Raw genomic sequence first — 15,000 nt, 5'->3', positions numbered from 1 at the left:
TGGAAATGTGCTGACGTAATCCCAGTAGGAGGGCTGGTGCACCAGCTGCCATCAGAATTGCTTTACTATCACGAAGTACAAAATTTTGCTCTGGTCAAACTTGGAACAAAAAAAAATGGAAAAATATTGATTAGGAAAGACTATGGATAAGGGAAAAATAAACTTGACACTGTAGTATGTATAACTGAAAGTACAGTATCTGTATGACAAAAGTTAATATATAGATTTAGCCTAAAGGCGAAGGTCCTTGGTAATATCCTCTTGCTGCCTGTAGGGTAAATGAAAAAGAAAAAGTTTCGAATTGTCCGTGTTTTGATGTTTCCACTTGGTGCTTTAATAATTAATCACTTTCTTTGCTTTGTTCTGTAGAGAAATTCATTGCCTAACTAGTGAATTCCAAGGTAAATTTTACACTAAAAACCGCTATTGCATGAATCACAAAGCAATGAGTATGATATTGATTTTTCAAGTGAAATTTAGTTTGCAATTCACCAGTTTGGCAATGAATTTTTCTTGAACCGCATGAGTTTAAAAGAAAATAAGCACACCCTCAGCGAGCGAATGGAAAAGAAAAAAAGCCATTTCAGAGTCAACTGAATAGGAATCACTCTAAAATCAGAAGCCATGACAAAAACTTTTTTAGTTCAAGGCCAAAAAAGAGTTTTACTTATGCCCTCTTTTCCACTTTATCTCTGAAAATGAGGTCATTCACATTTTGATGCATTTGATTGAAACGCCAGGTTGGCTTGGATCAAGAATCGGCAAAATACGGCAATGCAAACAAGTGTTAGTGCTTTACGAGAACTCATTGCGATTACTTGTTTATAACATACAGTACCGCTCAAAAGTAAGTTACCATCTCCTGGATTCGCGTCGCGTGCTACGCGATTCCTGTCGCGCGCGACGTGATTCGCGTAGGGCGAGAATAATCGAAGCATAAATTTCTGGTATAAATTAAGTACTAATGTGTTACGCGAAATCAATCAATTTCGCGTATAAATTATCTTTCTGCAGTTGCGTGAGTTTGCTTAGACGATTTTTCATTTGGTTAAATTCTATGGGAATCGTCGAAATTGCCATAAGGAGACGACATTTAAGCGACAGTAAAGATTCATCTGGTATACATGCGGAAATTCCGATGAAAAATAAATTCTTCATACACGACCAGGAAATGAACATGATTTATTGGCCCGACTGCGTCAAAGCGCAAATCTTGTGTGTATTTTGACAGCTGATGAACGCCTGATTCGTGGAAATAAAAAATCGGTCGGATTCAAAAAAGCTGCAATGCAACAGGTTTTGTGGAGTCAGGCCGACACTCTGAGAAACCACCATGTGAAGCAAAGGTATGCGTGTGGGTCTTGCGCACAAATACTGTAAAAGATAAAGCATTCAAAATGGCGGATACTAAAAGTACATCGGGAAGATCTTTGGAGGAAAAATTCCACGTTTTACGCTCCGACGCTGTCGGACTGATAAGTCGGCCCGAAAAATCGTAATGTGTTAACCGGCCTTTACACACTGACCCTGAACAGGCCGAAAAAGGCGGCACATTTGAGCCACAAACAAATTGCAAAAAACAATTTTAGAGCTTCTGCTCCCTATAATTAGCAACAAGAAAAAGCTTTCGGCGAGAAATCTACTCCCTGCAACAGATCTTTTTTTGCATCAGACCGATTTTCTTTTCCATGAATTGGTTGTGCATTGGCTGTCAAAATAGACGCAAGATTTACGCTCCGACGCTGTCGGACTGATAAATCGGCCCGAAAAATCGTAATGTGTTAAGTGGCCTTTACACACTGACCCTGAACAAACGACAGGCCGAAAAAGGCGGCACATTTGAGCCACAAACAAATTGCGAAAACCAATTTTAGAGCTTCTGCGCCTACAATTAGCAACAAGAGAGAGGAAGAGAAATTTACCTTGTCCTCCAAGTAATCTTCAACATTTGGCGGCGGACAGGACGCAATAAGGGTGCAAACATCTTTCTTTTGTGAGGATTTTGTTGGCTTTTTTGTTGGTGGTCTTCCCACCAGAAGAGCTCTTTTCCTGAAATTAAAAACAAGCCCAGTTTAAGCCCGTTTCTGACAAAAGCTACACGCAACTGTCCCGAAATAAACGAAGTAGTTTTCGCATAATAATTCGCACAATAATTTTTGAACGGCAGGTAGAAAACACTAACCGCGTACTTAAACCTAGATATACTGTAGGCCTAGACAAGAGTTTTTAGGCCTAATGCTACAACAAGTTGCAAAATTGTTGAGACACTTTCATTAAAAAACACCTTTTGTAACTTCCAATACTCGGTGTATCTAGAATTCAAACCTTTCCCACTTCCTCTCCCCTCTCCCCCTTTCAATGTTGACTGCTTAAGTTCCCAACATTTTTTTGTCTCGCTAGCAACACTGATAAGGGGGGGAGGGGGGCTGCAGTGTGAGAGATAATAGGTAAATTAATAACGCCCCAAGAAGGTGAAGTGTCTCCACTATTTTTGCAACTTGTTGTCTGATTGATTGCAATAATTTTGCCAGTCGGGATTTGAATCCTATAGGGAAATGTTTCAACGTAGAAAAGCAGGAACTAAAGAAACAACCATTAAATATCGTATAAGCTCTGAAACATTTCAGAAGTTTGCACGCGAAGTGCAAAGCACATTGTACCAAACACGAAAGGATATTAATTATTGACATACGGTAGCATCGATTTTCGAGTGTTTGGACTTATCACCGCTAACAGAAGCCTTCGTACCAAATACTAAAGCGAGCAAAGTATTTTGCACTGCAGATCTGATGCTCCGAAAGTTACACATGACTCGTATTATGTAACACAATACCATTTATTGTGTTTCTTGGTGACGTCAACCGGGATGGTGGCGTTACAGTTGAAAATCGTATCTTCGAGCAAACAGCACAATTCAACTACCACTTTCTTTTCTAATCAATCCAATACATTACCAGGTGATTCGTAATAAAGCTCACACAGTTAGAAATCCTGTACATATCGTCTATTCCATTTACCAACGGTCTACCATCCAAGCACGGTCTACCATCGCAACAGCAAGAAATATGATATCATATTATTTTCTCAGTGAAAAGTTGTGGTAGACCGTGTAGACCGTTTCATATAAATGTCATAATGTGTAGCCGGTACAAATTTGTTCACTTTTGTATCTCATTGTAAAACAAATCTCGCAAAGGATTTAAAACAATCGGGTGCTTTCTTTTGATCATTGTGCTCAGTCAGTCATTCCAAAGAACATGGAATTAGCCTGTACCCGACACGTCACTTAGAAGACTTGCTAGTAAGCGTTACCGATCCCTACTCTGGCAGCAGACTAGCCCGAAAGCAATAAGTAATGTTACGAATGGACTTCTATGAAAATGTATCTTTGTATAACAATGTTTGCTAAGGATTGATTTTTCGGAAGGTGGATGTTCCCTTTAAATGGCATGCGATCGCAGTTAAAGGAGAGGTTATGTCTGTTTCTCATTCGTAAACAACAGGTAATTTCGTACATGTTGCGCGTGCTTTAGATGTCATGTGTCGACCGAAATATAGGTGTTTAAGGCAAATTATTTCGAAATCGGTTCCAGGATATATCTAGCGTACTTTAAAAAGCAAAAGGATGGAAATCACACCTTTTCGTGTACCAAATTATGTGTATGTTCGACTTGACTCACAGAAAGCACTGAAATGCCTTCAAATTACGTCATACCGAAACCCCGCCAAAATCCAGTTTATCGCTGGCCATTTTCCATTCACAGCAGATCAGAGAATTAAACCCTTTTTTTTGGAAACACCATATTAAACGCAAACGATAGACGCCTTCCCGTTCCAATAAACAAAGTGACCGTACGCCAATACAGTGACAACCAACTCAGACAACAAGTTGCAAAATTGTTGAGACACTTTCATTAAAAAACACCTTTTCTAACTTCCAATACTCGGCGTATCTAGAATTTAAACCTTTCCCACTTCCTCTCCCCTCTCCCCCTTTCAATGTTGACTGCTTAAGTTCCCAACATTTTTTTGTCTCGCTAGCAACACTGATAAGGGGGGGAGGGGGGCTGCAGTGTGAGAGATAATAGGTAAATTAATAACGCCCCAAGAAGGTGAAGTGTCTCCACTATTTTTGCAACTTGTTGTAGCATTGGTAAATGGTTTAGGTTGTTTCTGTATTGGTAAAACAATAGCCTGGGACTTGAAATCATATTACGTGAAACCCGAAGCATGAACCTCGAAACAAGGTTAACCCTAACCTTTACAAATGTTGATTCAACGGAATTTGACCTTGCTTTCTAAGGCGAGCGTAACTATTTAAGTGAATGCTCCGTCACAATCAATAATCAGAGCTCTTGTAGAAAAAAGAAATTAAAGACGAGCCTGGTTGGACAAAATCAACAACTGTTCCGAAATTAATGAAGCAGTTTTCATATAACAACAAATCGAATTTTAACGGAATTTGAACGTGCTTCCAATAGTTTAAGGGAACTGGATCTACCAAGCGTTTCCTTTTTGTTGGTGGTGCTGGCTCGTCGGAGGAATGAAATTGCAGCAAGTTATCTGCTGACCAGGAAAGGTCTTTCCTGTGAAGTTCGTCATGGCTATCTGCAAAGAAGGTGAACAGTAAGTTATAAAACATGAATTGCAACAAAGGTACATGTATGGGCTATACATCTAGATCTATTATAAATGAAAGTTGACGGCGTAAGCTGGAATTGCTTTGTTGACTGATGATTAGATTTCTGAACTGAGCGTAGTATAAACTGTAATTGCAAAAGTGACAGATACTTACCACTAAGTGCGATGATTTTGGCTTCGACATTTTCCCCCTGCCATTTTACTGTAACCATCTGTCCAACAACGGCCTTCTCTTTCTGGGTGATGATTTTTGTCGGCGCAATCCCAGTCATATTTTCGTTAGGAAAAAAAAACAGTGCTTTTGAGGGTAATTGTCTATCACGAAGCAATTTCCTAAGCGCCATACTGATCTAATTGGTTTAACGATGGAGATCTTCGATAGCAATCGAGTTTCTGTAATCCAGGTAGTCGACTGAGCGATTGTGAGCTTTTATACTGTTTTTCATGGACGACTATTGTTCAGAGAGGATCGAAAGCCAAAAATATAATTGGTTACTACATTTTCTTTTATTTTAGGTGAGATCGAAAACTAGAACAACATTGGTGGTTTTAAGAGATATGCAAAACAATTATAAATATTACCATTCATTGTCACCTTCTATTGTTTCCGAAAGCGAAGTTTGTTGGTTCGCGAATTCCTTATCAATTCACTGCATCGGGATTCAAGGACATTCAACAATCATGGGGCGTTTAACACAAGAGCAAAAGGCAAAAATTGTAAGGCTGTGATTAAAAAACAAGAATATTTCGGAGATTGTGAGAATTCTCGCAGATGACGAGATCATTGTTAGCTTGAAATGTCTTAATATTACAGTTTGTCGATCGATGAACGAAGCTTTGTAAACAATGCATGATGTGCTCGTTCGAAATGTTTGTTTTCATGGGGACCGCCTCATTCCATAACAATGTTATTACGCATGAAGGTATTGCGATTTATTACAGACATGTTTTCTTCGAAAATCTGCCTTTCACAAACACCTTCCATGATTCAAATATTAAATTAAAGGGTAATTAAAATCGCGCGTGAGTGTCAAGCCACTGTACTTACAGATTTTTTGCCATCGCACGCGACGTGATTCCTGTAGCGCGCGAAGCGATTCGCATAGAGCGCGACGCGATTCGCGTCACGCACGAGGGTGGTAACTTACTTTTGGGCGGTACTGTAAGGGAAAAATTTTCTTGTCACTGTCAAGGCACATGGAAAACCAGTTTACGGCTTGAAAAGCACTTGTGTGCTCGCATTTTAGAGCAAAACAAAGAAACAAATGAATTTTTCTTTATGTCCAAAAGAGTAGAGATAATTGATATTTACTTCCAGTTGACAATAAAAATTCGATTTTCTTTCCTGAACAAAGGAAAAAGCAATTAAACCACTTTTTGAAAATAACAAATGGTTTAGTGCCCAAGGAAAGAATTTGTGGAGTAACTTCTTCCACTAAGTATGAGCTATTACTGGTATTCTGTTTTGTCCTTGTCATTCTCTTTCAGTCTCCTTTCATTTCTGTTGTAGTCATAGGTCCTCCAGGCATCATGCAACCTTATCAGAGCTTCTAAGGATATGCCAATAATTGCAATACAGAGAAAAAAGCAGCTCTGAGCAAATTAAAAATACACACAGCTTTAAGTTTATATCTCTCTGATGCTTGACTTGAATAACTGCATAGCCGCCAGTGTGGACCACATCTATCATGATATGTCAAACTGGATTGAAACCAAAGAAAAATGGAGAAAGAAAAGAATTTCCAAACCTTTTTCCACCTGATGACAAAAAGCGTGAACGTGTAGCCATGTCAAGCCATAAAAAGCGCACGAAAAATGAACCCTCACTTATGTTTAGGTGAGTGAAGCTGGGTTGAGCCTGCAATCCAATCGAAAATCAGTACCTGGTCAGTGGTCAACTTAAAAAAAAACCTGACATCGATGAGCTCTAAGCTTGAGTGTGTGACATGGTCACGTGATACTGGTCAGCGGATGGCCCTTTTTTTTTTTACAGATGTCCGGTATCAAAGATGCATGCGGCCAAAACTCTCTCTATATCAAAGGGTAATTAATTGCCTCCATTTATGCTCCACTCTGCATTTTAAGTATCCTTCTTTGTAAGTAATTTAGTTATTTTTATTTTGTTTTTGCTCCTCCTAGAATGCTGTAAGGAAGGTCTGCAAAGAGCTTCAACAAAACCAGCAGCAAGAAGAGGATCAAGAAAATGTGCTCGCATTTGATTTTAACTCCAGGTAAAACTCATTGTTAGGATTCCTTTTGATTGGGAGGAAAGATAAAGCAAACAGGATGAGTGACATTGATTTTTACTCGGGAACTGATCAGATACTTTCAAGTTAAGGAGGCTCAAAAGGGTTTCAACACTTAGAAGACTCTCTGTTTAGGTCGAATAATCCTACAACAATGTATTATTTAACAGCAATGTTATGGTACCATATAAGACATCGATTATTTCCAAACAGGATGTGATCATTATTGTGATGTAATAAGTTACCTTGGCATCTCAACATAAGCCAAAGATATTTGAACTGTGGAGACAATTAAGTTGAGATGCTGATCATCACAGTTATTAATTATAAACATTTCTTGAGCAGGAGGAAAAAGAAAGTCTTAAAATTCAGGTTTGAACAGGATTCGAGTCCTGACCTCTGCAATGGTGGAGGCACTGTACCGATATCACAGACGTCAGGATTCGATCCCATTCAAGGCTGAATTTTCAGGCTTTCCTCTCTTTAGTTCAAATATAGGTGTCTTTATTTATGTTAACTTTCATCATACAGGCTCAACATGAAGTCAAATAATGACCAGTTCCCAGATGGCTTCATAGCTCAACTAGAAGAGCACTGCACTGGTATCGCAAAGGGCAGGATTCAAGTTCAGTTCAAGCCTGAATTCTTCAGGCTTCCCTTTCATTACTGCTCAAGTAACATAAACTAACAAAATCAAATGCGAGCACATTTTCTTGATCCTATTCCTGTTGGTTTTGTTGCAGCTCTTTGTAGACCTTCCTTACAGCATTCTTGGAGGAGCAAAAACAAAATAAAAATAACTAAATTACTTACAAAGAATGATACTTTTATGATCATTTATTCTTTGATTCTTTCTAATGCATAGAGTGGAGCATAAATGGAGGCAATTAATTACCCTTTGATATAGAGCGAGTTTTGGTCAATCAAAAAGGATGGAGACAATCCATTAAACCAATGAAAACTCCAAGTAATTACACAAAGCTAACGCAAATTGCGGGAAAATGTGCACGCACAAGCCACGATTGGTTTTGGAAGAGAACCCAGAGTTTCCTGAGGTACCAATACATCGAGTTTACAACAATTTGCAGCATCTTAACAAGTTTAAAGCATTGGGTCCCGATGGGCTTTCAAACTGGGTGCTAAAGGAGTACGCAGAATTCTTACCGCAACCAGTCAGTGTCATTCTAAATGCCTGTTATAAAGAACAAAAACTGCCTTCAGTATGGAGCTCGTCCACATTACTCCATTGCCATTCAAGCAAGTGTTAGACCCCAAGAAAGAACTACGCCCAATTTCGCGGACCCCTGCCCTCTCAAAGATCACCGAGGACTTCATTGCTTTCAATTATATCAAACCAGCCTTTGCGGAAAAGGGGTCTCCCAACCAGTTTGGTACCATTGCTGGCTCTTTCACCGTTGTGGCTCTCATAACCTTTGTGCTTAAATGGCTTGAGGCGAGTGACGGCAATGGAGCAGCAGTTTGAATGTTTCTCTTCGATTATAGAAAGGCATTTGATCTTGCTAAGAAGCTGCAACAGCTGAATATATCTCACAGTGTCATCAACTGGGTTACTTATTTCCTCTGTAACAGGTCACAGAGAGTAAAGCTTAGCAAAGATTGTCTGTGTGATTGGGGTAAAGTCCCTTCTGGAGGGCCCCAAGGGACCAAGCTCGGTCCCTGGCTGTTTTTACTTATGATTGTTGATGTCTCAGTGTCTAGTGTTTTTGGAATGTGGAAATACGTGGACGATAGTATACCCAAGTTTTTGACTGGTCAAAGAAAAACATTTTCCAGCTGAACCGAAACAACACAAAGGAAGTAACCATTACTTTTAGTTGTAACTGTTCACATTTCCGTAGGGCACTTATTGACAGTCTACCTATTGAGTCCGTTGACAAGACAAAGTTGCTTGGGGTTACCATTAACACAAGCTTACCTTGGAACAATCACATAGAAGAACTTGTGAAGAAGCATCTTTCAAAATGTACTTGCTAGTTCGGTTAAAGCATGGGCAGATTTCACTTAAAGACCTAGTGGCATATTATTGTGCGTGTATTAGATTGTCATTAGATTATGTTTGCCCGCTATTCCACCATGCGCTTCCCAAGTACCTTCAACTAGATCTTGAAAGAGTGCAAAAAGGGCCCTGTCATATTTTTACCCGACTTCCTTACTGTGAAGCTCTTAAGCTTGTCGAGATTGAGTCTTAGGTCACATGCATGCCAAGATGGCTTTCACGCTCTTTAGAGCTCTTTTTGCTAATCTGTTCGTGTCTGTTGGGGGTGAAACCTTTCTAAATGGCTACCTAAGAAAAGATAGTCTTCATGGGGCGACGAATTTTGCATTCTGTATGCATTGTTCCCAGCATTTATGGGTAAAGAGGGCTGTCGTTAGATGGGACAACCATGGGTTGCTCCTTCCAGCAGCACCGGAGAAATTTTTTCTCCTTGATATCTCTCTATCAATGGACATTCATCCCAATCCGATCGTGACAGAGATACCGTCAATACAACTAAACATTGCAAAACTGGTGTCCACCAAAGAGAAAATACATGCATGTTAGATTGGATAAATGTGCTGGCAAACCTTTGGCTTCAGTGCTTGGAGGCCTAAAATGCTCGAAATATTCAAGTACAGAGGACCAGGGAAACAGAGGGACAGTAGAGGAAGTGAAAAATTCGGCTCTAAGATGTGTAGGTCAGATAGAAAACAATTAACAAGGGTAGGAAGGCGTCATCGCCCTGCTAAAACTCCTCGAGAATTATGGCTAACAAGATATCTCACTTTGATTCACTGTGAGAAACCATTCCAACCTGATAACAAATCTGAGTTTGCGGTGCCAAAGTGTATGTTCATTAATATCTGCAGTCTCTCTAAAACGAAGAACAAGGTGCTGGTGTCAGTTGCTCTGGAGGCAGGTTTGCAAAACCTTGATATTGATGTGTGAATTGTTACTGAGACCCATTTAAAGCCAGGCCAGCCTGATGCTGTGGTGAATATTGCAGATACAAATATATATAGGAGGGATAGGAAGTGGTCAGGACTTGATATGAGGAACAAGGGCGGCGTGGCTGTTTACGTCAAGACAAAGTCCTTTGTCTGTTCTTTGCAGATTGCTTAGATTGTTCTAAGGTCGGTAGAATTTGATCGGTTATAGTTTAGACGTTTTAATTGCCACCACGGATATAAATAAGAAACATCGAAAATGAAGAGGGGCCGTTTCCAGGAGACTTCAAATCACAAGAAGAGATGTGAAAGATGCAGCAGTGTGGTCATTGTCAACAGTTTCTCAGTGCTTCGCAGTGGAAAACAGTCAAAGGTGTCAGGCGAACATCTGCCCCAGAATATGTTCCAGGATCCAGCTGTAGTGAAATTGAAGGTGAGCTCTTTGTTGAGTGTGACGTGTAGCATAAATTTGCATAACTTGACTTTGATTGTGTGAAATTGTTTTAACAAAAGGGAGTGCTGTATTTTGTTCCAATACTGAACAAGGGAGCTTTATTTTCAAAATCCCTTGCATTATTTATATCGATGTTCTGATGTTTAAGAGTTTCACCTGTTTCTCAGTGGCCAGTGTCTGTGTTCTTGAACTTAAAAGTAGTATGTAGTATGTAGGTGTCTTGTAGTGGTGTCTTTTTGCATAGAGCCTTCTGCGCGTTTTTTCTTAGGATCGAGAGGGTAGTGGAACTGCGTAGATTTCTCTGGTGGACACAGTAGAATCATTAACTTAGCCTGCAATGGCGTCGAAAGTCATGTAACGCGAAGGGCGTTTTAGTGGATCCTTAAACAAAATATACCCTTATGGAGCTCGATAATGGAAAGTCAGTTGGATAAACTAGGCAAGAATCTCAAAAGCGACGAGTACTGGACCTCGACAACAATCTATCTCCCGTCGAGACGAAATCAAAGTGAGCTGTATTTACCTGAAGTACATGGTAATTTGACACAATTGAGTTTCTAGTCTTCACGCACGCAATGAAATAGGAAGAGGTTTTCGCCTCTAAGAGCAAATATGTTGTTTGTTTCAATAAAATTTTCGCTGGAAAAGGATTCTGTGGTATTTTCTGCCTTTGCAAATTATAATATCATGTTGTGTATTGAATTTTCGAGCTTAAGGTTGAAATGTGATATGGGAGAAGTTTTTTAGTATTGCTCTGTAAGCTGGAAGGGTTCACAGGCCTGTTGGAAGTGTGCTTGAGTTTCAACAAAATGAGCCCCAAAATCAGTGAAGAATTGTGACGCAGTTGAATAATAAAGTAGCTGCTATTTCCAAAATGATGGAATTACCTGGTGATAAATAACGTCGTACGCGTCTTGGAGAGTAAATTTTGACTATGCATAAACAAGAGTTGGGCGATTGTGATCTTTGTTTTGACTTCGCTCATTTCATTGTCAAACTTAATAACACTTGACAGAAAAAGAAACTTACGGAAACCCAGTATCTTGCCATCATTTGACACAGATACTTCACTGTTTGGCGAGTAAACATGCCGCGGTAACTTCATCACGGCGCCCGCTGAATTCCGGCGATTTCACTTTCGATTTTGCGATTTATTTGTGCAGCCAAAACGTGCAATAACAAAATTGAACGTTGCAAAAATCCCCCAAAATGTTTGTCGCTGATCATAACTTTTTATATTCTTTATTCACGGTTCAAAATAAATGTTTTCATGTCGTAAATATGTTATTCTCAAGCGATCGTCCTGAAAACTTCCTTCTGCTCTTTCTAAAAACTTTGTATCAATATTTATTTACTTTTGCATCAATACTTGTTTTTGCATAAAGCAAGCTTACAAAATCTGTACCTTGCTGAGTTCGCATTTGTTAGCGTTAATAGCATTTTCGGTCCTATGCTTCTGTTTTATGAGGGGTATATTATTTTGGTCTCCCATCCAAACACTAACCCCGCCCAACAGGGCTTAACTTCAGTGAAACTTCGGTATTACAAAGCTGTCAGATGCTCAGAGGGCACGCTTAAACTTGTGGTCAAAAGAAGTTTATCAACATGTCAGCCCAGAACACAGGAAAAAAAATCAAAACATCATTCATGGATTTTCATAAACAGTAATGTTTTTTCATGAAATACCATTCAAAAAATTTAACATTAATGGGATTTTCACCCTTCCTCTGCATTTACCATTCTCGGGAATTAACCATTAATGTTAATTCTGAAAATTACATCATGTACAATGAGAAAAAACCATTGTTGTATTTCGAAAATCCACAATGACTCTGACAAAAATACACAAGAACTGATTTCATGGAAAAACCAGTGATGGATATTACAGAATAAACATTCAAGATACTTGTAATTTATTTTTGCTACTTTAACATTCATGATTTTTAGAAACCATCAACAGTAATCCTCAAAAAAACATTATTGTAAATTTACAACACATTGTTGTATTTTAATTCACAGAAAAACCTTTCATGGATTTTACAGAATAACCATTCATGATACTCTCAATATTTATTCTTGCCATTTTAACTTTCATGATTTTTAGAAACCATTAACAAAAATTCTGAAAAAAAAACAATTTTGCAATTTAACATCAGAGAACCAGGTCCGTATCTTCTCATTCAGACCACGGTAATAATACTTGATGGAGCCATGCCTTCCACAGTGCTTGCATGTGGACATCAATGAATGCATCAGATCCCAATGACATGGGTGACTCTCATGAAGACAAATAAAATATTCCTTTGGTCCTTTGTAATCAAATTCCTTTAAAAGTTTCTCAGTCTCTCTCCAATTCTTTGGCCAATAATCAAGAGCAAAGGAATTATTGTGATCATTGCGGAAAAGTAAGTCTTTGGCAAAAGTTAAGACATCTTCAAAGTCATGCAGTGAACCTTGCATTTGGTTTACCAGCATCAAGGCTTTGCATATGACACATACAATTTCTTTTTTGATCTCCAGCACTGTTGCTTCGGAACTTTGTCGTTCTTCTTGTTCTTGTTGGTCTGAAAGTAAACCCTCTGATAAACGACCACCATTGGATTCCCCCATATCCTTATCACTTTCATCTCCACTGGCATTTGCCAGGCTACACTCTGAAATTTGATCACCTTCTTCTGCCTCCACCTCAGACCTGAATGGGAATAATTTATCCCAAATCAATACTAAGAACAAGAAATTAACTCTGTAATTGTTTCAATTCCAAGGCCTGTTACATTTCTAAAATATCCTAGTTTGTGTTGCAACAGTCGTCATATTCATTACTTGTAAGTTGGCTGAAGCTTAATTCTTCATAATGAGTGAATTTCAAACGTTTGCTATTATGAATAAAAAGATTACAACAAAGTGTTAATCATTTAGCACCGCTTTTAAAAACAAATAATTAAGCTTAAGCGCTTATAGTACTATACTCACCCAAGGGCAACAGAATCAACATTGATGGATGCGGACTCCAGAGATTTCTGTGCCTGCCAGTGTCTGTACTCTACTGACTTTTAGACAGGGTTCCCACCACAGGATTGACAAGGACAATGAACATGGGTGTACGGAAGTTCATTGCAATGACAACGAACTACTTCGTTTCTATCCCAACCTCGTTTTCTTCCTGCCATTCTCCTCGAAAACATTCACATGGCCCTGCAGTAAGGCCTTTTCATGAAAAGGTCTGGGTCGGTCACTGGATCGAGGCTTCCCAGGCCACTCGTTTTCGCGACAGTTTGCAGCGATCCCCGCCAGTTTTGAAAGAACTGAAGGAGATCGATAGAGGTTTGCAATCATTCTGCGTATTTCGGTTGAGAAAAAAACCATGGCTGACAGCAGAACAAAAGAAATGGAAGACATGTCTGTTGAGGAAGTTTATGACTTGATAAAGACTAATTTTGAGGAGGCAGTAGCAGCCAAATTCGAAGGTAAGTCGAACTTTGACAATGGCGCGAAAGTTACGTACTGTACTTCGAAAAAATACTCCATTAATTATTTTCTTTGTTAAACAGAACAAAAAATAAACGGGAAAGGTTTAGTTTTACTGGCAACTAAAGGCACTAAAGACCAGCTTGAAGCCTGTGGATTGCCACTCGTAGGGGACCAAATGAAATTGTTGGAGATAATTGAAATGGATTCGAAGGAATCACACAGCGCCAAATACTGTTCGAAGCAACTCAGAAGGTTCAAACCATCAACGAAAGGAATTGGCAGCAACCTGCACAAGCGGATATATAATGCTAAGTAAGTCTAAATTCCCTGTTTTTTAAAGTTGCATGAAGCAAACGTCCACTTCAGGTTTGGCATATAAAAATGGATACGGCCGTCAGGAATTTTATGTAAGTTAAGCTTTATAATTATATGTACATGTCTTAACAAGTATGATTCTTAAAACCCTTTTTATTAGTGTTACCTTGGTTTACATTAGGGCGATGACTTTCACAGAAAATGGACCACAATATACACTGTAACTCGGGTTGGATCATCCAAAATCTGTTCCTTAAAGATGTTTTTTTTCCTAAACAGAAAGAAAGCTGTAAGAGCCGCTGTAGTTGCAAAATGGCCAGGAAATGACCTTCCAAATTTCAAGCGAGATCCTGCTCAACTTAAAGTACTGGGCCAGCTAGTTAAAGAATTAGAGGAAGATTGCACACACATCACAGTGGGATTTGACAAACAAGCCATCCGTCAACATATATTGGATATCTTAAATGAACGGCGCAGACATCTTAGGAACAGACACGATTATACAAAGGTACGTGTATGGCCATGTGTTAGTTTTATTTCGTTTTGTTTTGTTTTTTTAGTGTGTTTTTTTGGCAAAAAATGCATTTCCTAACTTGGATGGTATACTTTCATTCGTTTGGTAGGTTGACAAGACCAAGGCTGCAAAGGTTCTAAAAAACGAATCTGGCCAAGATGATACAAGTAAGCCACAAGCTTCACCAATACCATCTCAAACTAGTGTCTCGACTCAAGACAGTGAAAGTGGCAGTGCTACCGGTGATACTGACATTCTGAGTTCATCTGAGGAAAATGACAACAGTGAAGGTGTTTATTTGACTGTAAATGACATTTTCCAGACATAAAGAACCCATGAATTTTTAGCTGCAATTACTGTACCATTAATTAACCCTTTTTTTCTCTTTTCTCATAGAAGACATTCTAATGGCT

Source organism: Montipora capricornis, chromosome 1 (genome assembly GCF_036669925.1).
Source record: "Montipora capricornis isolate CH-2021 chromosome 1, ASM3666992v2, whole genome shotgun sequence".
NCBI lineage: Eukaryota > Metazoa > Cnidaria > Anthozoa > Scleractinia > Acroporidae > Montipora > Montipora capricornis.
The sequence above is the reverse complement of the archived record's forward strand: the minus strand, read 5'-3'. Positions refer to the sequence as shown.